Source organism: Eurosta solidaginis, chromosome 5 (genome assembly GCF_040869045.1).
Source record: "Eurosta solidaginis isolate ZX-2024a chromosome 5, ASM4086904v1, whole genome shotgun sequence".
In the NCBI taxonomy this organism is placed as follows: Eukaryota; Metazoa; Arthropoda; class Insecta; order Diptera; family Tephritidae; genus Eurosta; species Eurosta solidaginis.
The window spans coordinates 13,919,439-13,945,576 of NC_090323.1; the positions used below are offsets into that span (position 1 = coordinate 13,919,439).

The following is a 26,138-nucleotide window of genomic DNA, read 5'->3' on the forward strand; positions in this document are numbered from 1 at the left end:
TAATTTAAATTTGGGAATATTTCAATCCATTTTTAACTAACTTACCGGTTACCTAGAGACTTGTAACTTAGCACATAGTTGGAGACCCGGTGACAATACAATTTATAGAAAACAAAATTCCGCAAGGTAGCGTGCTAATTTAGAAAACTACAAATCCCTGAAAAACGAAGGGAATCTTTCGATCGATTTTTGAGTAACTTGCCGGTGAGCTAGATACTAGATACTTGAAACGAGGTCGAATTCTCTTGTTATGATGCGAGATGGAATTCTGTTGTTTTCGCCAGTGTTGTCAGCGAAAATTCCACTAATTCTATTAAATCTTGCTATTTTGAACAAATAAATAAAAATAAGAATTTTCACTTAGGAATTACTTAAATTACTAATCAAAGTTGCAATTGCCTTTTTGTAGGCAGTACTAAACAATTGAAAATAAAAAGATGATAAAAAAATTTTAAGGACTACCTTTATATAAATGGACCAAAAAATAGAAGGCAATTTTTCCTTTCATACAGATAGATAATAGTCTTGTTGAATTGTGACTAAAAACTTTAACAATAGCCCTTGTGTTTAAATTTTAAATAATCAATTAGTTAATCCCAAGTACATATATGGTTTGCCTTAAATTGAAAGATTGCGCTCCCCTTTATAGTTTTAAATCCCAAAATTCTTTTACAAGAGCTATTGTTAAAGTTTTTTAGTCAAAATTCAAAAAGACTATGTCTGTATTAAAGAAAAAATTGCCTTCTGTTTTTAGGAACATTTATATAAAGGTAGTCCTTAAAATTATTTTATCATCTTTTTTGAAATTTTCGATATCGAAAAATGAGCTATTTTATAGTTCGATGCCAATACCAATCGATTCTGGATAAGACAGTATACTAAACTTGGTGAAGTTTTCACTAAAGAATGGAAGAACTTGGCTCAATCAAAACCTTCAAATTATTTCGCATTTCAAACTTATACAATTTTTTTTCTATTTTTTTTACTACTTGATGATATAAGAATGAGAAACTATGGACTTTACCTGGTAAAAGTTTGGTCTTCTTGGAACTAATTTGATATCAGTCCGAAAATTCCAGTTATTTTCTGACTAGTTTGGGTTTTACGGCAGTTCCGGTATACGATATAATGCTTTTAACTAAATAAGTACATATTGCTCGTTTTCATCTGAATTTCTGTCATTGGTTTTTTCTGTTTGCTTTTTTAAATTTATTATACCTTTCATGAACATGAAATGGTATATTAACTTTGGTTCGATGTTTGTAACGTTGAGAAATATAGAAGATAGACTCACCATTAAGTATACCGAATTGATCAGGGCGACGAACTGAGTTGATATAGCCATGTCCGTCTGTCCGTCCGTCCGTCTGTCTGTTTGAACGCAAACTAGTCCCTCAAATTTTGACATATCTCAATGAAATTTGGCACAAGGATGTATTTTTGTATTATATTAGACATTTGTCGGATCCGGTAGGATCGGGTCACTATAACATATATCTCCCATACAACCGATCGTTCATATAAGACGATTTTGGTCATTCCTGCCGCAATTTAGAAAGTATAAACTTGAAACTCGGTGATATATATTCTAATATATCATAGAAGATTTCCGGCGGCCACCGTGGTGTGATGGTAGCGTGCTCCGCCTACCACACCGTATGCCCTGGGTTCACACCCCGGGCAAAGCAACCATCAAAATTTTAGAAATAAGGTTTTTCAATTAGAAAAAAAAATTTTCTAAGCGGGGTCGCCCCTCGGCAGTATTTGGCAAGCTCTCCGGGTGTATTTCTGCCATGAAAAGCTCTCAGTGAAAACTCATCTGCCTCGCAGATGCCGTTCGGAGTCGGTATAAAACATGTAGGTCCTGTCCGGCCAATTTGTAGGGCAAATCAAGAGTAGCACGACGCAAATTGGAAGAGAAGCTCGGCCTTAGATCTCTTCGGAGGTTATCGCGCTTTACATTTTTTTTTTTTTATAAACGTGAAACTTGGTGATATTTCAATATATCATAGAAGATTTTCTGAAAAAATCACTTTGATCGGAGCTATATAGTATATATCCCATAAAACCGATGGTTCAGATAGAGAATTTTGGCAATTTCTTCAATTTCCAATATAAAAACGTTAAACTTGGTGAAATTTATTCTAATATATCATAGAAGATTTCATGAAAAAATCATTTCGATCGGAGCTATATATAATATATCTACCATACAACCGATCTTTCAGATAGAAAGATTTTTAGCAATTTCTCCCTTAAGTTCCAATATAAAAACGTTAAACTTGGTGATATATATTCCAATATATCATAGAAGATTTCATGTAAAAATCATTTCGATCGGAGCTATATATAATATATATCCCATACAACCGATCGTTCAGATAAGGGGGTTTTTGCCATTTTTTATTTTATATTTATCTTAAAAATCGTTTAGGTACACCTGTTCAATATATATTTCTTATCTTATACATCCGATTATTTGGAGATTACGAACGGGATAAGATTATTGTCCAGCCCCATTCATGAAAGGTATGAAGTCTTCGGCACAGCCGAAGACAGTCCCGTCCTTATTTGTTTCTACTTGATAATATAAGAGTGGGAAACTATGGACTTTACCTGGTAGAAGTTTGGCCTTTTTGGGTCTAATTTGATATCAGTCCGAAAATTCCAGTTATATTCTGACTAGTTTGGTGTTTTATGGCAGTTCCGGTATACTGCTATAATGCTTTCAACTAAATAAGTACATAATGCTCCTTTTCATCTGAATTTCTGTCATTTGTTTTTTCTGTTTGCTTTTTTAAATTTATTTTCTTTTTTTTTATTTACTTACAACGTACTATCAAGTGTGCCAGCTTTTCTTTGTGCACTTTAAACTCTTCAGCAAAAAATTGCATTCATCAGTTTTGAAATTTTATTTTTCTTGGAATATTGTATATATGCAACTTTTTTATATACAAAGTTTAAGTACAACATCACTTTATTTAAACTTAAGTTTTATTTTCTCTTTTTTACTTCCTCATATCACAGCTATCATTTGGCAACATGTAGTTATAATAAAATATCAATGTATCAATTTATTTCAGCATATATTTTATATGAAACACAACTTTGCCTGCTTATTATCTCATATATGTGAATTGACTTCCTATTCAAAACTATAATTTAGACCCGGTTTTTTCGTCGAAATTGAAATAGACATTTTCGTGCTCACCAGTGCGAGCCGCCCAAAATTATATAGACACATGCGCGTTTGCTCAAAGCACGTGTAAGCTTTGGTGCTTTTTTTGGTTACCCATTATGGTTCCGGCGCGAGCAATTGCACACGTTTAAACCGTTTGAGCGTCTATTTGCAACTGAACTCTTTAACAATGATCTGTCTTGGGTACATAGCAACGATGAGATACTTTACGCTTGCATTTTGCGATCTCTTTCAAGGTAATCAATGAATGAATGGCTCACAACGGTTTATTTGAGCTTAAACGTTTTTGGGGCGCACTCTTGTTCTCTACATTTGTTGTAATGATGAATTTGTTTGTACTCTAGTGATCGCTGACATTTCTCGCGTATATGTATTTGCCGTGTGCCTTCATTCGCTCACTGTGCCCCAACTCTTCTAGTGGATCATGTGCTCCATCAAACATTTCTTCAGCGCTTTTGCATGTTTGCTTTCACGTTCGCGTGTTGTTGCTTTTGTCATTATTTGTTTACCAACATGTTGACGCGTATGCTGTATTGTTCGATCGTTCATTTGTTTTGGGATCGCTTCGCTGATATTGGCTCTTTTAAGCAGCTTTTGTATTCAACGAGAAACCGCATTTGTTTGTTTGGGTTAAATATTTATTGTGTAAATGTTTACATAATCAATTTTGTGTAAAATTTGCTTTAGCTATGACAGTAATAAATTACTTTATATGATAAAATACATTGAAAAGCATGAGAAATGTCTTAAAGGCATACAATTTTTGGAAATATCGTGCGAAAACCACTTTTCTTGCCGACAGCTTTTCTAATCTCAGCATGCTTTGTAGCTCAAGATCATTAGATCGGTACTTGAACCCAGGAGCTTTGGTGTGGTAGGTGGAGTACGCTACAACCACACGACGACAGCCGCCATTTCTGTGTTTCGGTACTAGACCTTGTACTGTAATTAGTTCCTAATCCCGACGCAGGAGAGAAGACAAAAGATACACATGCATATGTAAATGGGAGATGTCGATATATGAGTAATGTATACAAGAATATGATATCTGAATAATCCAGACCCATGTAGAAGCAACCATGTGGAAAAAAATTACAGCTTTAAGTCTATATGAACGGTCGGTGTTAAGAAGGGATTTATATTAAGATTGATTAAAAGCGAAATTTATCCATTGAAGTGAGGCATAACTAATGAAGTTCAATTCATACAACAAAACAGGGACATAAGACGACGAAATCGTTCATTTAAGTTGGGTATACCTAGATATTCAGTAAACGGGCTCCTTTGTCCACGTTTCGGATTCTTCGTGTTAAAATTTTGACGGGAATGGAAGTGTATTATATTGTGACGAATATTAGCAACACTAAGGGATACTATCAACTCTAAGCCAACACTAAGCAGTGACTTGTATGCAAATCAATAAGTCAATCATCTGTCTGTCATGTCTACACATATGTACTTACACCCAGCGGAGAGAAAACGCACAAACACATGCATATATCTTATCTGAGATGCGCTCAAAAGCAGGCATTAATTTGTGCAAGTATCACTCACATATACACGCGCATATGAGAAGCTATAAACGTAGTTATAAGCTGGTAATTTTATAGCTGGTAACTAACTAGTAAATTCTAGAAATAGAAGCGCCTAGAAATATTCAAACGAGGAAACCAAACAGTATAAAAGCAGTAACAGTTGAGGCGTGAAAAGTCAGTTTGATTTAAGCAAGCTATCAGTTGCGAAGTATAAGTGTTATTTTCAAGTAGTCTAATAAAGACCATATTTTGCATTATTCAATATTGGAATTATTTATTCAACAGCTTAGTGATTCGAACGTTAACAGAATATTTGAAATAAGAGGAATACCACTAAAATTCGTTACAATATGTTCTTCGAACATTTTGGGACCATTCCGGCACGGTTTCGTTAAAGTTACAGGATGACTTCAGAAATACTTTAAGGTTAATTTCGGAATAGTTTCGGGGCTTTTTCAGGACCAATTTTGGATAATTTTCGAATCACTTCGGGGTTAGTTAAGGAAATACTTTGGGTCAACTTCTGAATTATATTGAGAATATATTGGCAGCATTAAAGGACTGGGAGATTATCTCGGGACCGATTTAAAACAATTTTAGGACATTGGAACAAGTTTGCAGTGGAATACGCCTGAAAACAATCCAGGAACTATTTAGAAATAATAACTAAAATAATATAGAAACCATACTGAAATTGTTCCAAATTGGTCGCCAAATAATATCGAAATTATTTCGGAGGTAGCCTGAAGTGACCCTGTAACAGTCTTAAAATGAGTTAAAAATAGCCTGGAACTGATCGAGAAGTTGTTGCAAATTAATTATCATTTAATTAAGAAATATGTGAAATGAACTATGTAATAGGCATAAATTGTAAAAATAATTGAAAGTCCCTTTTCTTGGACAGTTTCAAACCAATGTTGATGTCGTAGCCATAAAATTTTCTACGTCGCGAAAGCTATCTTTTTTCCGAACCGGTATTGATCAAATAGGTAAATATAATTATCTCGTTTCCATGATCTATTTGTGTTTGGGAGCTACACTAACTTTGTTGTTAAAGTGCAACATTGGTATTGCTAAGGAAAAAATTTCAATATTCCGGTTGCCAGTTTAGAAATGCTCTCAAACCCCTTTTTCAGCGGAATTTTGAGATAATGAGTGTTGCAAACAAATCTGAGTCTGCTGAGATAAAATTATAGTTTGATTTCGAAAAGATAGGAGAGATAGGATGATCTTCCTTTCAGCTGTCGATTTATTGAAGGTTCATTCTAATAACGATATCCTATTTTCTCGATGCTACCTTTACTTACAAAAGTTGGGTTTAAAAATTTTAGAGCCTTGACATAATTAAATATTATGGTAGATCTAGGAGTTTAAAATAAAGGCGGAGTCTGACTGTCGTAAGAGGGACTAAAATCAACAAACACATCTTAAGGTAGTCGATATCCCGGAAAGAAGCTCCACTACAGTATTTCCCACCCAAAAAATTGTGTCTGTTGTTTTAACACTTAAGACGGTGGTATCCCAATCAGGCAAGATAGCACTGCTTATATACCACTCAATTAGTTCGTCAGTATTTTCTTCTTGATGAATCACTTTGATTTTTGCCGGTGTAAGGGGAGTACGGAAATAGATTACATTGTGATATTCTACTGTAATGGAGGGGATATGTGGAATAACTGTATAACTGAAGAATCAACCTTTTGAGACAAGTGAAAAAAACTTAACAAGGCAGGTAAAAATAAATTTATAATAATCCCACTTGGTAGGATTTTAGATAGTATGATTCTTTGATAAGAAAAAGTAAAAAATTTTATATATACATAATTTTATTAGAAAAGGTATGATTTCTTTTTTTTTTTTGAGTTATACCGTTATTCCATAGATCGAATATCAAATATTTTGATTGAGATACATTATTAAACAAAATAGCAGATACATTAATAACCATTATTAAATACATTATATTATATTATTTAGATGTGCTTATAACTATTTTTAATTTCCGTTTGTTAGTTTTAGAAATTTTTTTGTACTACTTTTATCATTTTTAAACTTTTTCTATTTTTAACAATGGAGTTCTCTGTCGCGCTTAGTCGTTTTTGAAACCTTTTCAATTCTTTTATTTTTCAGTTCTTTCTGGTCTACGACATTGAATATATTTTCATAGCATTTCGATGCCTCACTACTGCAAAATTTTATTAGAGAGTTATACCGTTTTTCCATAAATGAAGCTAATATCTTTGTTAAATATCACTATTATTTTCTATGATTAATGTGGTATGTTTATGGAAAAACGGTGTAACTCGACTTATACCATTATTCCACAAATCCCCTCAATTGTTGTGCTGCTTAAAGAGCATATTTGAGTATTTTTTGGACAGTTCGGTGAGGGGGAACCGTTAGCAGGTAATCGTCGAGGATTCTTGGAACTCGTTTAAGTACTAACTCCAACTCGTATTAGAAAAGTCTAAAAATAAGGATGTTGACACCACCTATAAAATTTGTGTAGGGTTCTTATTATTTTTATTTAACTTTGTATTTTAGTTACTTTGAACCTTGTAATTTTTAAATGTATTATCAATATTTTAAGTTTTAATATTGATTTTCAATTTTTCAAAAATTTTCTTGATGGTGAAAAATAAAAAAAATATTGACGCATACATTTAGGCGTATTAAAAAAAGTTTTTGTTATAAAATAAAAACGTAGTTTCAATAACTACATTGGCGATCTCTGCCTATTTTAAAAATTGTGTTGTGTGCAAATTTAAAAAAAAAGTTCAAAAATTCGCAACAAAAGTTGTTTACAAAATAGCAAAAACCAACGCGACTTTGGAAGTTAGATGGAGACAAGTGAAAAATAGAAACATAGAAAAATAGAAAAGTGAAAGTAGAAAATTCACAAAAGAAAAACTTGAATCAGTGCAGTATGCTGTTGGAAGAACTCAATAAAAAGAAAAGTGTTTTAATGTAAAACCAACCAAAGGCCACATAAAGAACTTACAACACAGAAACAACTTGATGAAATCCAAATCAAACGTCGAAAATGTGGCTAATTTAAAAAAAAAATGAAATATTAAACGATGTGACGATTTGTGATAAATTCTAACCTAATAGCAATTTAACAGAAGTAGAAAGTGAAGAAGTAAATAAATATGCAAGTCAATCCGATAACAACAACGATAAATAAAATCTGACATAATCAAATCAATCAGATTGTAATGCAAATCAATTTGCTGGAACTATTGGTTATTGATCTATAAACAGAATGGCGTCTGCTGGGTTTTCCTGTATTTATCAGTTGGAAATACTTGTTTAGTATTGTGTGAAGCTACATATTATATATAAGTAGTGAGAGAAGTACTTGTTTGACATCTTCATCAGCTGACCAAAGGAATTGTGATTAAATGCATATACATAAAAAACTGGTAAAACAAACAGAGATCTCACAGATCACAATATCGGTTCATATATAGACTAAATAGTCAATAGACTAGACAATAATAGACAATCAAACATCAAATCAAATACGAGGTGTGCTACCCAACGCTGTCTATTATCGGTGCTATTTGTGATGCAACTCTACGACGTATTATTTTGAAGTCTCTTGGTGTGTAGAAACGCAGCGTGAGGAAATTGGAACAAATAAACAAAAACACTTATCAGAGCGTATACAAAAACTGCAATAAAAACAGCAATCATTAAACATATATCAACCAAAAAAAGCTGGAAGCAGCAGCAACAGTATCAACTACAAACTCAACATCATCAAAAGCCATTGCATAAATAAATAAATATTCGCAAGTATTTGAATAATAATATCATCTTTTATGTATGCATATTAAAATATAAAAATATTATTCTTATTATTATTGTAAACTCCTTTTTTATAGAATTACTAATTTATTTTACTCTTTAGTTAGTGAACTCTCTTTTTATTTAATTCAAAATGTTACGTTCAGCACAACATAATACACAAACATCTACACTTACTAATAATTTAAATGACCCTTTGATAGATTTATCAAATGACACTTCCCCACAACAAATTACAAATCCGTCTGCAAATATTACTCAAAATGAAATCTTGTCAGTTTCCGTAAAACTTCCACAATTTTGGACTAATTGCCCGGAAGCATGGTTTATTCATGCAGAAACACAATTTAGTACTAAAAAAATTACACAAGAAAACACTAAATACGAACACATCATTACAGCACTTCCGCAGGAAGTGGTAATAACTATTTTGTATTTTATTCAAAATCCCCCCATTAATAACAAATTTACTGAACTTAAAAAAGTGTTGATAGAAATACACTCACTTAGCGAAAATTCGAAACTTGATAAAATTTTAAACGATTCTGAGATGGGTGATCGTAAGCCATCAGAATTTTATCGTTCATTAATTATATTAGCCGGATCAAATTTTAGTGAAAATATTTTAAAGAAAATTTTGATGCGTAAACTTCCTAAAAATATGAGTATGATTTTGGCTAGTTCGAGTTCTAATAATATTACCGAATTAACAAAATTAGCAGATAATATTTGGGAAGTGATAAACAAAAATGAAGTATTTTCGGTTAATAATTTTTCCGATACAAAAGCACAAAATTCTGTTGTTGAAAACTTGGTTAAAACCACTTCTTTAATGTGTGAAAATTTTCAGAAACTTTCTCTGGAGTTATCTGAAATTAAAACAGAAATGTATCGGAATCAATCTAGGTCGCGTTCCAATTCTAGGGACTATTTTAGAAATTCTTTTAGGCGTCGTTCTAGCTCGCGTAATAATCCAAATTGGTCGTGTAGATTTCACTACAAATTTGGAAATTATGCTAGAAGTTGTGAACAACCTTGTTCTTATAACAAAAAACAAAGATTCAGCAAACAAAATTCTTCCGATGTTGCAGCGACGAACAATGGAAATTTAGAATTTTCGACGCGTCGCTTATTTATTTTTGACAGAGAAAACAAACAAAATTTTTTAATTGATAGTGGAGCAGAAATTTCGGTATTACCCGCGTCTAAATTTCCTCATACGAAACGTTCAGACATAATTCTCACTGCAGCTAATGGCTCAACAATTGCCACTTACGGGAAAAGGCTTTTAAACGTAAATTTGGGTTTAAGACGTGAATTTCCCTTTACATTTTTGATTGCGGATATAGCCAAGCCAATAATTGGCGCTGATTTTCTTTGTAAATATGGTCTTCTTATAGACATTAAACATAAACGTTTAGTAGATCCATTAACCAATCTCTCAGTTAATACAGTATCTTACTTTTGTGATATTCCATTACCCAAATTATTTGTGATTGAAAATAAATTTACAAAATTATTAAAAGAGTTTCCGTCACTTATTTCAGAGCCAGATTATACTAAACCTGTTAAACATACAACAGTACATCGACTTGTAACAGAAGGTAGTCTTCCATTTTCTAAGCCCAGGCGCTTAGATCCGGTAAAATACAAAGTCGCGAAAACGGAGTTTGATTTCTTAGTTAAAACAGGCATTTGTCGGCCTTCAAATTCTTCAGTAGCATCACCACTTCACCTTGTACCTAAAAAAGAGTTGAATGATTGGCGTCCATGTGGTGATTTTAGAAGATTGAATATTGTAACTGTTCCCGATCGTTATCCCTTACCTCACATTCAAGATTTTAATATGAACCTTCATAATAAAAATATATTTTCAAAATTAGATTTAGTTAGGGAATATCACCAAATTCCTATGGTTGAAGAAGATATTTACAAAACTGCTGTTACAACTCCTTTCGGTATGTTTGAATTCATGAGAATGCCTTTCGGACTTAGAAATTCTGCACAAACCTTTCAACGATTCATAAATGAGGTAGTAGGTGATTTAGATTTTATATATGCTTACATCGACGACTTACTTATTGCAAGTACAGACGAAGAACAACATTTAAAAGATTTACGTATCCTTTTTCAACGCCTTACAGAGTACGGTTTAAACATTAAACCAAGTAAATGTACTTTTGGTGTACCTAGTATCGATTTTTTAGGACATAACATTTCTGGAACAGGTATTCGACCTTCCGATGAAAAGGTATCAGCTATTCGCAATTTCGAACGTCCAAAATCAGTTAAGCAGGCACAGAAATTTATTGGTATGGTAAATTATTATCATAGATATATTCCAAAACTAGCATAATTTACAAACAAAATTTATGATCTAATTAACAAAGTAAATAAGAAACGTGACAAAACTTTGGTATGGGATGAGAATTCGAATGAAGCTTTTGAATGCATTAAATATAAATTTGCATCTACGATATTGTTAAATCATTTTAACAAAGATGCTAAATTATCTTTAACAGTAGATGCATCTAACACAGCGATTGGGGGCGTTATACAACAAAATTACAATAATAAAATTAAGCCCATTGCATTCTTTTCTAAAAAACTTTCTCCAACTGAAATTAAGTATAGTGCTTTTGATAGGGAATTATTGGCGATTTATTTAAATATAAAACATTTTAGATATCTTTTGGAAGGACGACAATTAACAGTTTATACAGACCATGAACCTTTGACTACTGCTTTAAATTCAAAAACAGAACGAAGTCCTAGACAAACGAGACACTTGGAATTTATAGCACAATTTACTGATGACATACAATACATTAAAGGAGAATCCAATGTTGTAGCAGATACGCTATCTAGAGCTTTTGAGGTTAATGCAATATATAATACAGAACTGAATTTTAAAATTTTACAAACTGAACAACAAAAAGATGATGACTTAAATCAACTTGTATCTGATTCTCAATATCTAAATTTAAAGTTAATAAATATTCCCATTTTAAATTTTAATATTTGGTGTGAAATTTCAGGAGAAACTCCTAGGCTATTTGTACCGAGTAATTTGCGAAAGACAGTATTTGATATTTTACATGGAATAGCACATCCGGGTACAAGAGCTACACGACGGCTCATAGTTAAAAAATATTATTGGCCTAATATGAATAAGGATATTAATATTTGGTCAAAAGAGTGTCTTAATTGTCAAAAGTCTAAAGTTTATCATCATACAAAATCCCCTATTGTCAAAATTCAAATTCCCAAGAATAGATTTGAACACATTCATTTAGATATAGTTGGACCATTACCTATTTCAAAAGGACATCGCTATATTTTAACGATTATTGAAAGATTTACCCGTTGGCCTGAGGCATATGCATTAAAAGATATTTCAGCATCTACAATTGCAAATAAGTTTTTTAGATAATATATTTCTCGGTTTGGAGTTCCGTTAAAGATAACAACTGATCAAGGTAGCCAATTTACATCGAAATTGTTTTCAGAGTTAACTAAATTACTTGGTAGTCACCAAATTACAACATCCGCATATCACCCTCAAGGAAATGGTATGGTTGAAAGGTTTCATAGACAATTAAAGACTACTATAATAGCTAGAGAGGACACAAATAATTGGTATGACGAGTTACCTGTCATATTACTTGGTTTGCGATCTATTTACAAAGAAGATATTTCGGCTACACCAGCGGAAATGGTTTTCGGTCAGAATTTACGTTTGCCAGGGGAACTTGTTGTGCCATCAGCTAAAAATTTCTCATCAACTGAAATTTTAAGTAATTTAATTTTCGAAATGTTAGATCAAATTTAAGTCATCATAAAGATGCTGATACTGGAATTTATGTTCCAAAAGATATTCAAACTTGTAAATTTGCATTTGTTCGAGTCATTAATAAACATTCATTACAACAACCATATGAAGGACCTTACAAAATTGTGGAAAAAGACCAAAAATGTTTTAAACTTGAAATAGATAATAATATTAAAACTATTCCTATTGATAGATTAAAACCTGCAATAATTGAAACAACGGACCCAAACAACACGAAGAATTTACATAAAAAGAGAGTTACATTCAATTTGTTTAATGATAAATTTTCTTGAAGGGGGGTTCTTATTATTTTTATATAACTTTGTATTTTAGTTACTTTGAACCTTGTAATTTTTAAATGTATTATCAATATTTTAAGTTTCAATATTGATTTTCAATTTTTCAAAAATTTTCTTGATGGTGAAAAATAAAAAAAATATTGACGCATACATTTAGGCGTATTAAAAAAAGTTTTTGTTATAAAATAAAAACGTAGTTTCAATAACTACAATTTGTTCCACCTTGTCGTATTAAATTTAAGTTTCACAAAGCATTCCAAAAAATTGGTTCATACAAATCCTTGTGAGTTGCACCTAAAGTCCTCTTTGTTTAGTTTTAATAAAGAAAATGTCAATCAATTAAGTTGAGCGAAAAAAGTACTAATCACACATGTCATCTGACCTTTTTTCATTTAGAGAGAATGAAATAAGCAAAGAATGAGATATGAATATGTAGATCTATCTCAAATGATGCTTAAAGTTATTTTTACTATGGCCAATAAAATTGCATTTAACAAAGGCCCATTAAAAGTTCTGAACAAAGGAAACAAATAAAGGTCATTCAGTTTTGCCTTTTCCTCAAGATGGACAGAAATAGCTGACATTAAAGCGACTTTTGCGTGCAACCCAAATCATTCGTTGATAAGCTGGAGGTAAATCAATTGTCTATTTACAGTTTAACACATAAAATTTGCTAATTTTCTTGTTTGTTTCTTATTGATTTGACGTGATAAAGAATTATGCTTGATTTAAGGCATATAATATGACTGCAATCTAAGAGAGGAATTCAATTTCATTGTGGGCTTGAAAGACAAAATTTGATTTGGCTCATCTTAAACTTCGTGTGACTTTATTCTGTTTTTGTGTCAATCCTTATCAAATTGACTTATACTTTGTGCGGTGCGGATGAATGTAGATTGTAAAATGTCGATATGTCTGTACTAAATATCGTCTGTAGAAATGTTCATACTATTTTTGGGGTCATCTTATCAGCGATAGCGTAATCGATTTACTTTTGAAATGCTCTTGCCTATTTTTAGGCGTATCTGTACCAGTAGCTAAAAATAGTTTGAAGGGCACTGTATGTTGATGTGAGTGATCATGAGGTTTGGAAAAATTATCAGCGTTGACAGAAAAGCCGGTTTAGTTTTTATACTCAGCGTGCTTTGCACACAGAGTATATTAACTGATTGGATAACGGTTGGTTGTACAGGTATAAAGGAATCGAGATAGATATAGACTTTCATATATCAAAATCATCAGTATCGAAAAGAAATTTGATTGAGCCATGTCCGTTCGTCCGTCTGTCCATTAACACGATAACTTGAGTAAATATTGAGATATCTTCACCAAATTTGGTACACGAGCTTATCTGGACCCATAATAGATTGATATTGAAAATAAGCGAAATTGGATGATAACGACGCCCACTTTTATATATATAACATTTTGGAAACTACAAAAAAAACCTGATTATTTAGTAAATAATACACGTAGAATGTTGAAATTTGACATGTGGACTAATATTGAGACTCTTGATAAAAATTTGAAAAAATAGTCTAAAATGTGCGTGGCACTTGTGATAAAACCAATTTTACAAATATTATTAATTATAAATCAAAAATCGTTAAACCTTTCATAACAAAATTGGGCAGAGTGGTTGCCTTTACTATAGGGAATGCTTTGAAGAAAAATTAACGAAATCGGTTAAGGACCACGCCCACTTTTATATAAACGATATTTAAAAGGGTCGCGGACGAATAAAATAAGCTATATCTTTTCAAACAAGAGCTTTATATCAATGGTATATCATTTCCCAAGTGGATTTATAACAATAAATAAGAAAAACTTTAAATTAAAAAAAATGGACGTGGAACCGCCCCTTTTATGACTAAGCAATTTTCTATGTTTCTGGAGCCATAACTCGAAGAAAAATTGAAGGATCGGAATAAAATTGGGTACACCAATGGATGAGATCGGTTAAAGACTACGCCCACTTTTATATAAAAGATTTTTAAAGGGTCGAAGACGAAAATAATAAGCTGTATCTTAGCAAAAAAGAGATTTGTGTCAATAGAATTTTACTTTCTAAATTTAATTATAACATTAAACACTACAATTTTTGAAAATGGGTGTGGCACCGTCCCTTTTATGACTAAGTAATTTTCTATGTTTGGGGAACCATAACTCGAAGAAAAATTAACACATCGTAATGAAATTGTGTACACATATTTTCCTTATAGCAGAAAATATTTCCAGTAAAAATGGACGGGATCGGTAAAAGACCACGGCAACTTAGATATAAAACAAGTTTAAACGGGTCGTTGACTAGAATAATAAGCTATAACTAAGCAAACAATAGTTTTGAATCAATGATATTTCACTTATCAAGTTTTACTGTACGAGGAAATGGGGAGACATGTTTCTTTTAAACGGGCGGTGCCCCGTGTTATGTAGAAAAGTAATTTATATGAAATGGAATGTACAATTGAAACTCACGCTGAGTATATAATGTTCGGTTACACCCGAACTTATACACCTTTACTTGTTTTGATTTTTTTAAATAGTCCACATTGAAAAATGATTGGAATTATAAAAGATATGTGTATGTATTTCTAAAATATTGATCCTATTTCACCTTTTCCAAAAAAATATTTCCGCCATTAATTATCTACTGGAACGCTTGATCCATTCTTCGTACGAAATTCCTTTTCACAGTTGTCGTAGGAGGAAGAATTCTTCTTGACTTGTTGGCTACAGAGCCCTTCTTGATAAGTTCACAGAAGTAATGTTTGAACGTTATAATACTCTTACAGAATATTCGTAAGTACTATTTGTAAGTTTGCTAAAACTGCTTTCTTTTAATACCTCATAAAGTAATGGGCACATTTTGAACTCTTTGGACTAACGGGTAACCGAAAGAAGTGCGAAAATTAAAGAAACGATTAGAATAAAGTTAAAGAATCCAGGGATGACCTGAAGCGCCATGAAAATTGCCTATTATGTATGAGTTCAGATTCATTTAATAAATAAAAGTCTGATTACGAGGAATAACACTTGCCTACAAGTGCTACTTTGGATTGAGTGGGGAATTGGAAAGTAAAGTCATTTCTGGACGAACAAAAATCACGCCCTACAAGTCGCTAATCATACCTTTCCTGATGTATGGCCCGCAATTCTAGGTGGTGTCGTGTGAAAAAAAATTTCTTCTGGAGTATTCGAGAGAAAAGTTCTCCGGAAGGTTTTTGGTCCTTCATTATGGGCGAATATCGAATAAGTTTTAATTATAAGCTGTATAAGCTTTACGCAGATATGAGTATAGTGCAGCAAATCAAAGCCCAAAGGCTCCACCTGCTAGGTCATATTATGCGAATTGACTAAGATGCTGCTGTCAAGAAAGTAGTTCAATCGACTAACTATTTGCAAGCTTAGGAAGATGGAGACCTGTCCTCTCAGAAGACTTGTTCCCCTAGTGCTCCCAATTGACGTCAGTTATCGTCAAACAGGGATAGCTGGCGTGACTTGTTTCGCAACGGCCAAAATCGCTTAGGCGGTTGAGATCAATGACTTTGATGTTGATGATGACTGTGGATATGTTGTTTTTACACTAATTTTTATAAAAACCAATTAAATATAGCGATAGAACGAATAACGAAACAAATATGGTCTCGCGTTTGCAAAAAAGTGCGTTAAATTATGAGAAAAACTGCTCACCATCAATTACAAACGATTATTTCCTTTGCTATCTCAGGAGAAAAAAAAAAAAAAATAAACTAAATCATAAAAGCGCTAAATAAACGCAAGTGAAGCATACTTTTATGCGCACAAAGCGAATAAACAACGCTGAACTTGGCACGAGCAAATACAATGTGAAAACAGCAAAGCGACAACGGTAAATGAGATACAACTCTGGTTAACACATACTAGCAAAAATAACCCAAAAATGCAAACAAACGAAATAAGAAAAGAAAAGCTAAATAAAAGCAACAAAAACTCCGCATTAAGCTAAATAGAAGACTTCACAAAAGCGCCTAAATGTATGCTTTCTTTGCAGCAAACTTGTCCGCCCACTTATAAACAAATTAATTCAATACGCACCTAAACGATAACGAAGTCCAAAAAAATAAACAAGAAAATGCTTGCCTTTTTTAAATCGAGCGTTTTTTTGAGTAAAATTGTCAATGTATCTTCCAAAAAAAAAAAAAATTAAAATGTGTACGAAATGAGCAATGTATAAAATGAGCGCTTTAAAATAGACTACACATAATTTGTCGTGAATTTGCTTACGTTCTGTAGTAAACTTTTCACTGTTGGTGTGAAATCTGACATGAGTAATTGCAACGTTTTAAGTTCATCAGTGAGTAAATCAAATTACTGAAATAAATTACGAGTGACATAAGATTATTTCAGTTAAAACAAGTAAGGAAGGCTAAGTTCGGGTGTAACCGAAGATTACATACTCAGTTGAGAGCTATGGAGACAAAATAAGGAAAATCACCATGTAGGAAAATGAACCTAGGGTAACCCTGGAATGTGGTTGTATGACATGTGTATCAAATGGAAGGTATTAAAGAGTATTTTAAGAGAGAGTAGGCCATAGTTCTATGGATGGACGCCATTTAGGGATATCGCCATAAAGGTGGACCAGGGCTGACTCTATAATTTGTTTGTACGATATGGGTATCAAATGAAAGGTGTTACTGAGCATTTTAAGAGGGAGTGGGCCTTAGGTCTATCGGTGGACGCCTTTTCGAGATATCGCCATTAAGGTGGACCAGGGGTGACTCTAGAATGTGTTTGTACGATATGGGTATCAAATGAAAGGTGGTAATGAGTATTTTGAAAAGGAGTGATCCTTAGTTCCATAGGTGGACGCCGTTTCGAGATCTCGCCATAAAGGTGGACCAGGGGTGACTCTAGAATGTTTGTACGATATGGGTATCAAACGAAAAGTGTTACTGAGCGTTTTAAGAGGGAGTGGGCAATAGGTCTATAGGTGGACGCCTTTTCGAGATATTGCCATTAGGGTGGGCCAGGGGTGACTCTAGAATGTTTGTACGATATGGGTATCAAACGAAAAGTGTTACTGAGTATTTTAAGAGGGAGTGGGCAATAGGTCTATAGGTGGACGCCTTTTCGAAATGTCGCCATTAGGGTGGGCCAGGGGTGACTCTAGAATGTGTTTGTATGATATGGGTATCAAATGAAAGATGGTAATGAGTATTTTAAAAGGGAGTAATCCTTAGTTCTATAGGTGGACGCCTTTTCGAGATATCGCCATAAAGGTGGACCAAGGGTGACTCTAGAATATTTGTACGATATGGGTATCAAACGAAAGGTGTTACTGAGCATTTTAAGAGGGAGTGGGCATTAGGTCTATAATTGGACGCCTTTTCGAGATATCGTCATTAGGGTGGGCCAGGGGTGACTCTAGAATGTGTTTGTACGATATGGGTATCAAACGAAAGGTGTTACTGAGCATTTTAAGAGGGAGTGGGCATTAGGTCTATAGGTGGACGTCTTTTCGAGATATCGACATTAGTGTGGGCCAGGGGTGACTCTAGAATGTTTGTACGATATGGGTATCAAACGAAAAGTGTTACTGAGCATTTTAAGAGGGAGTGGGCAATAGGTCTATAGGTGGGCGCCTTTTCGAAATGTCGCCATTAGGGTGGGCCAGGGATGACTCTAGAATGTGTTTGTACGATATGGGTATCAAATGAAAGGTGGTAATGACTATTTTAAAAGGGAGTAATCCTTAGTTCTATATGTGGACGCCTTTTCGAGATATCGCCATAAAGGTGGACCAAGGGTGACTCTAGAATGTTTGTACGATATGGGTATCAAACGAAAGGTGTTACTGAGCATTTTCAGAGGGAGTGGGCATTAGGTCTATAGGTAGACGCCTTTTCGAGATATCGCCATTAGGGTGGGCCAGGGTGACTCTAGAATGTGTTTATACGATATGGGTATCAAATGAAAGGTGGTAATGAGTATTTTAAAAGGGAGTAATCCTTAGTTCTATAGGTGGACGCCTTTTCGAGATATCGCCATAAAGGTGGACCAAGGGTGACTCTGGAATGTTTGTACGATATGGGTATCAAACGAAAGGTGTTACTGAGCATTTTAAGAGGGAGTGGGCATTAGGTCTATAGGTGGACGCCTTTTCGAGATATCGCCATTAGGGTGGGCCAGGGGTGACTCTAGAATGTTTGTACGATATGGGTATCAAACGAAATGTGTTACTGAGCATTTTAAGAGGGAGTGGGCATTAGGTCTATATGTGGAGGCCTTTTCGAGACATCGCCAATAGGGTGGGCCAGGGGTGACTCTAGAATGTTTGTACGATATGGGTATCAAACGAAAGGTGTTACTGAGCATTTTAAGAGGGAGTGGACATTAGGTTTATAGGTGGACGCCTTTTCGAGATAACGCCATTAGGGTGGGCCTGAGGTGACTCTAGAATGTTTGTACGATATGGGTATCAAACGAAAGGTGTTACTGAGCATTTTAAGAGGGAGTGGGCATTAGGTCTATAGGTGGACGCCTTTTCGAGATATCGCCATTAGGGTGGGCCAGGGGTGACTCTAGAATGTGTTTGTACGATATGGATATCAAATTAAAGGTATTAATGAGGGTTTTAAAAGCGAGTCTCCCTTAGATGTATATGTGAAGGTGTTCTCGCGATATCGACCAAAATGTGGACCAGGTGATCCAGAAAATCATCTGTCGGGTACTGCTAATTTATTTATATATGCAATACCACTAACAGTATTCCTGCCAAGATTCCAAGGGCTGTTGATTTCGCCTTGTAGAACTTTTTCATTTTCTTCTACTTAATATGGTAGGTGTCACATCCATTTTACAAAGTTTTTTCCAAAGTTATATTTTGCGTCAACAAGCCAATCCAGTTACCATGTTTCATCCCTTTTTTCGTATTTGGTATAGAATTATGGCATTTTTTTCATTTTTCGTAATTTTCGATATCGATAAAATGGGCGTGGTTATGGTCGGATTTCGGCCATTTTTTATACCAAGATAAAGTGAGTTCAGATAAGTAGGTGGGCTAAGGTTAGTAAAGATATATCGGTTTTTGCTCAAGTTAGTGTGTTAACGGCCGAGCGGAAGGACAGACGGTGGACTGTGTATAAAAACTGGGCGTGGCTTCCACCGATTTCGCCCATTTTCACAGAGAACTGTTACCGTCATAGAGTCTATGTCCTTACCAAATTTGAGAAGGATTGGTAAATTTTTGTTCGACTTATGGCATTAAAAGTATTCTAGACAAACTAAATGAAAATGGGCGGAGCCACGCCCATTTTGAAATTTTCTTTTATTTTTGTATTTTGTTGCATCATATCATTACAGGAGTTGAATTTTGACTTAATTTACTTATATGCAGTAAAGATATTACATTTTTTGTTAAAATTTGAATTAAAAAAAAATTTTTTTTTAAAAAGTGGGCGTGTTCTTCATCCAATTTTGCTAGTTTTTATTTAGCACATATATAGTAATAGTAGTAGCGTTCCTGCCAAATTTCATCATGATATCTTAAACGACTGCCAAATTACAGCTTGCAAAACTTTTAAATTACCTTCTTGTAAAAGTGGGCGGTGCCACGCCCATTGTCCAAAATCTTACTAATTTTCTATTCTGCGTCATAACGTCAACCCATCTGCCAAGTTTTATCGCTTTAGCCGCCTTTGACAATGAATTATCGCATTTTTTCGGTTTTTCGATATCGTTCATTTTAAATAGCGATCTGAGATGAGTGCCCAGGAATCTACATACCAAATTTCATCAAGATACCTCAAAATTTACTCAAGTTATCGTGTTAACGGACGGACGGACGGACATGGCTCAATCAAATTTTTTTTCGATCCTGATTATTTTGATATATGGAAGTCTATATCTATCTCGATTCCTTTATATATGTACAACCAACCGTTATGCAATCAAACTTAATATACTCTGTGAGCTCTGCTCAACTGAGTATAAAAACACGGTTAAATATACGCGGTGTACTTTACAAAGGACTTACGTTAATGGGGTTAAATAAATCTTGATAGAATTAATTTTCTGGTGCTCACGGGTAAAAGCCCGTAAATGAAGGACTGAAGGTTAAGTAAGATGTAGGGATTTTGGTTCCTTTACTTCTTTTTATCTCGCCATGCATCCTCTCATTTCATTGAGCTCAATCTTAAACTAAAGTGTTGGTTTAACGCCCTTTTTGTTGCTATTTTTCTAAAAATTCAGAATGTAGAGGGCTGATATACGAGTATATATTTTTGTAAGGCCAGTTCGACTCATATCACCCTAGTACTACGTTTAATATAATCTGGCTTTTTTTACAGAAACATGAACTCATGAGTAACTTAGTCTAGACCACCATGAAGGGCTCCTTACGAGTTTGTTAACAATCAAATATTTCGGTTAGGGTTTTGGGGTGATTTTACAAGCACCCAAGGTCAGTACTAGCTCATCGACATATCCCTTGAATCACAGTTATAGCACTTCTGTCATATTTATAGTCTTCTTCAGCTCTATATTCGTCAACCATTCATATATTATCTGTAGAGTGCCGTTGGTAAGAGAACAGACCCTCAACAACGCCACCGGTTATGTTTTCCCGCTGCCTTTAGCCGTGTCAAAGAGGAGTACTCTGTTTTCGAAGAAGTTTGGAATTATTCTAGTAAGCAGGATTACGGAAGCTTTGTAGCTGAATGGCCAAAGTATTTTTAGACAGAAACGGAAAAGAGGGCTAAGATTTTATAAAAAACTAGAGGAGGTCTGACAGGTCCCTCTGTGATCACCATCCATCCATTTCGCGGTAACTGAAGTCTAGAGAAACCCAAAAGGATACCGTGGAAGAAAACTTCCACACTTTAACAACATATCGAAATCCATGAACATGGTCATAGCTAAATTTTTTTTGAAATGGTTACTGCTCTGGTTGTCCAGTGTAGAGGATATGAGTAGGAAGGCCTCGGATCCCTTGCACTGTTACATGGGCAACATGGTAGATGTTGACGACAGTCGCCAAGGGTAGTACCCTTTATGTAGGAAATGGTAGTCGGGATGATCGTCTGGTTTGGAATGTGGTAGAATATACTGTACGCAGCGAGCATCTTCCAAATTTTAGTATCAGTACAATGTAAATTGCCCCGTATCTCGGCGAGTATCTCAAGGAGGTTGCGGCCTTGTCGTGAGTAAGGCTTCGTGGGAAAAGCGTTCGGCTAGTTAACAACTTCATGGATAGAATAAAGATGGGATAGAGGGAGCCACAGCGGATAAGGGAGCTTAGAATATACCCGCGGCAGGTATACCTGTCGTAGGAGGCGACTAAAATACCAAATTGATTCATGGGATTGTGTCGCGCAACCATTTCAAGGGGTCGCCAGCGCAATATATAGCTTCTCTAACCCAATTGTCAACCTCAACTACTCGTGGTGAATCCTGTTTCTTTAACAACGGAGTTTCTGGCGACCCCAAGTACCTCATGGATCTAGTTTGTCGGAGGCCTAGAAGGAGATGATCGGGCCTAGAAGGAGATGGCCGGGCTAGTTCCTTAATGATGCTTGTTACCGGGACGCACCGAATCTGCATCCGGCAAAGGTCCATCAACATCGATAGCACTCTCCAAGGCCTTCGGGGAGTGTCTTTGTCGCTACAACAATAACAAGAACAACATGGAGAAGAGGGCTTCAGCCAATAGCTCCAGGTAAGGCCTAAGTTTAAGTTCTCTGATCAATGCGGCATCCTTCAGCGGAAGTTGTTGCTATTAAAGGATCATTGAATGGTGTGCTATATAGTGACATCTACTCTGATAGCAAAGCGGTTATTGAATCTCTAAATTTTGCTAACGTGCGATCGAAGTTGGCCTGAGAAACCTGAGTGCTTTTGAGTTTAAGCTAATCTGAGTTTGGGACATAGAAGTACCAAAGGAAACAGTCACCTATTTCTCCTAGTTCATATGAGCGCAATAGAATATGTTGAAGAAAATTCGCTACGGTTTCCATTCTACTTGTGATCAGCTCCTGTGTATTTGGTCCACGAGTCAGTGTAGCGAGTTCCACCTAGCCGAAAGTGTATAGCAGGGGCCTGGTGAAGGCTTATCTTTTAATTCTGATGGGGATTTTGTCATGGAGGCGGAATAATTGTGTCCCTTTATTCTAGACTGTTCACATTTATTCAGAACGATGTAATTATAAAAAGTAAGGTTGGGTCCTCTCAAATTTTCTGCTAGATATTATGTCCAGAAAGCCCTTCCAGTACAATTGCTTAAGAGATATACAGCAAATTGCGCGACTATGCTTAAGTGTTAAATCTTAATACCTCTTTCAACTTTCTACTTTTTTTTTGCAGACAGGTGCATAAATTTGACCCGAGGCGAACTTTGCCTTCGCACCCGTCTATTTTTTTTATCTTATGAAAATCTTTTCATTATTCCATTCTTGTGCTGCTTTTTCTTTATGTTCAATAACATTTGCTTTCTTTACCTCAACCTTTCGTAATCATACATGTGTGCCATAGCAAGTCTTGTTTACCTATTTCTTTTATGCCCACTTTGGTGTTCTTGTAATTTACTTACAGGCATACTTAAATCCCTTTTGTATTAACGTCTTCTTGTTGATTTTAACGAAGCAAACTCAGCAATCAATTCAATATAGCACAACAATGATCCTTTCAACAAAAAATTTCGAAAACATTTGACATTTTATGCATGCCAAGCGCTTTTTACCACATATCTCATTCTCTCTTTTTGTTTTGGCATCGCATATATTGCCGCATTTTAGGCGCGTCGTTGCCGCGGAAAGGTTTTAACCTACCGCTGCTCTGTGCTTTTATTGACGTTCAGCTGAGCGTAGAATGGATTAAATTTGCCTCAGTGGTATTTTTGTTTTACGCTTGCTATTTTATACCTTTATGTTTCTGTGTATTTTTATTGTCGTTGTTTTTACATCGTAACCACTTGAGTGAGTTTTGAGTTAAGTTGTTTGACTTTAATGTGGCTGCAGCTTGCCGTTTAAGTTGACGTTAAACCATAAAAACTGTACGAACGCCTATTACCTACCTAGGATTTACTTTGTGTATTTTTAATGTTGTACTTTTGAATGGAAATGAAAAAGCTTTGCATTGAGAACAAAGGACTTGATTTAATTATTTTTAAAATTTAATATGAAACAATATTTTTTGCAGCCTAAAAGTAGCCAAGTCTAGCAAGTATGTAATTGATTTAGTAGTGCTGCACAGAAGCAAAAAACCGAATACGAAGAAATGGGTACAAAAGAAAAGTCCAAGCAAATAACGCTCAAGAAAAATTGCATATGCTTTCTGCTATCTTTTTCTTGTGCTTTGTTTTCACTAGGTTAAATATGACTACAATCTTGGCCATATCATGACTACAAAAGACAATTAATTTAGCAAACGTATACAGGGGAGCCCTGGTTTCTTCAAGAAATATACGCGTGTCTGACTGTTTCTTTAGCAACTACCCTGCAGAACACAATCGGGATAACAATGACTGTATTTATTTATGAGTTTTAAAAAATAAAGTCGCTGAGTTCCGATTTGATGTTATAAATCTGCTTGGCTTTTAAAAAGTTTTTTTTTGCATTTAATAGTTTAGCTATGTGAGATTGTGATTTTCGATATAATGTGAAGAAACTTATAAAAGGGACGTGCCAATTCGATAAAGTATGGGAAAAAGTGATAAAGTTGTTGTTTACCCAGCTATAAATCAACAAAGAATTGAAGTCGATTGAAATATTTTTTACTTGCGATTAAGCTTTGAAATATTTACTTTAAAAAATTGTTGTTTCCTTTCATATGAAACCAAAGGATTAGGCGAGTATAAAAGGAGCAAAGGATGGAGAAATAGCTAGAGAGAAAGGCGACAGATACATAGCGGGAGGGGCAGAACAGAAAAGGACGGAAAGTAAAAGAGACGTAGAGCGATAGAGGGAGGGGGGCGGGGAGCGAATAAAAGGAAAGGAAAATGGAAACAGGGAGCAACATCTGCCGGATCTGATAGTTAATTAATTAAACCTATTTACAAGAATACAACATTCAATTACAAATAAACTAGGCCGATAAATTTTAGACCCAGCGACGAACTTGTACTTTTCCTAAGGCTTTCGGTACATTAAACACGATTCCTGTGAAACAATTTTTAAATTGGTTCTGGTTTTCGATATATTTGTACCTGAACATGTTTAAAAAACGTTTTTATGCTATCATTCTACACACACATTCTACAACCGGTGGTGAGCCGGTTTTTCAACTGTTCGCAGACAAGCATCACCACATTCTCTTCTCAATTTTTGATGTCAACATATAAATACTAAATTAAATTTTCTAACTTTTCTGAGAGTACTAAACAAGTTTTGAATTTTACTTATTTTGTTGTGTTGATTTTCCGACAGGGTGGATAAATGATGTATATTCTGTTCTCTGGAACGAAAATCGACTCTGATGATGGCACAACGCCGAAACCGGTTTGTCTCGAAACCAAATTTGACAAGGGATGACAGAAAATCATTCCAATATACATCATTTTGAATTTTCATTTTGTAAATTTTTGCTTTTTATTTTAACTGTTGCAATTTTTTAGGCGCTTGTTCATGCGAAAATTATTTTAAATGAATTCATAATCGAATCAAGTTAATATGTATAACGTGTTATTGCTACAACTGCTTGGGTAAACAAATCCCTGTAGCGCTGACTTAGTCGAAATTGAGACATAATTGAGCTACTTTTAGTCCGGCGTTCTACTTGTATACTTTTTGATCCATTTGCCGCGCGCCTGAAAGTTTGCTTTTAATTTCCAATATTCACTAGGTGAGTATCTTTTTGGTATTTCCCCAAGAGTTCGTTTGCATAATACATACATAGCTGAGAAGTGTTGTCCTTGACTCCGCAACCGCTATGTCAGTGAGTTCTTTGTGGATATGAGAGATAGGGATAATAGCTTTGCAAATAACTCTGAAATTTGTCGGCGAGAATAATGAAAAGATTGCGGCTGCTTAAAATGGTAGACATATTTTAATAGCAAACAAATTGAGTAAATCTTTAAATCGAAGCTTTTGGAGATCAAAGATTTCGGGACCTACTAATTTGCAGCTCAAGACTAGTGGAACTTTGATTCGTAAGAAAGCTGCTAGCGTCTTTACATGTCGCCATATTTCAGCCACTAGACGACTACTGCAGGAGAAAAGTTAAATTTGGTTAAAAAAGCTTGCCTAGAACTTTTTGTCCATTGTGAATCATCTAAGTGAGTGCTAAATAAGGCCACATTAGTCCAACCAGATTAATTCCAAATTATATCCCATAAGCCACTTACATTACCTTATGAATTTAAGTGGGAACGTCAGATACACCGCCTTGCCCCCGCCAGACAATTAATGCAGTACGTTTTCTGGAAGAAGAAGCCAAGTTTCATACACCACAGTCAAAGCATCGATGCATTAGCACAGCGAATG

The 26,138-nt window shown here is 34.7% G+C and overlaps 2 protein-coding genes across 7 annotated transcripts in view; one reads left to right on the top strand and one right to left on the bottom strand.

Moving 5' to 3' along the window:
* Positions 1–3,342, bottom strand: part of LOC137253893 (organic solute transporter alpha-like protein) — a 62,693-nt gene extending 59,351 nt beyond the window's left edge. The window contains exons 1-2 of one of the 5 annotated variants that reach the window (XM_067791488.1): positions 2,617–3,339; positions 1,025–1,138 (exon numbers count right to left, since the gene is read on the bottom strand). The gene's annotated coding sequence lies outside the window, so the exon portion shown is untranslated. The other 4 variants (XM_067791492.1, XM_067791491.1, XM_067791487.1 and 1 more) reach the window with 4 other exon arrangements.
* LOC137253891 (uncharacterized) overlaps positions 1–26,138 on the top strand; it is a 239,083-nt gene that overhangs the window by 4,976 nt on the left and 207,969 nt on the right. The window lies entirely within an intron of this gene.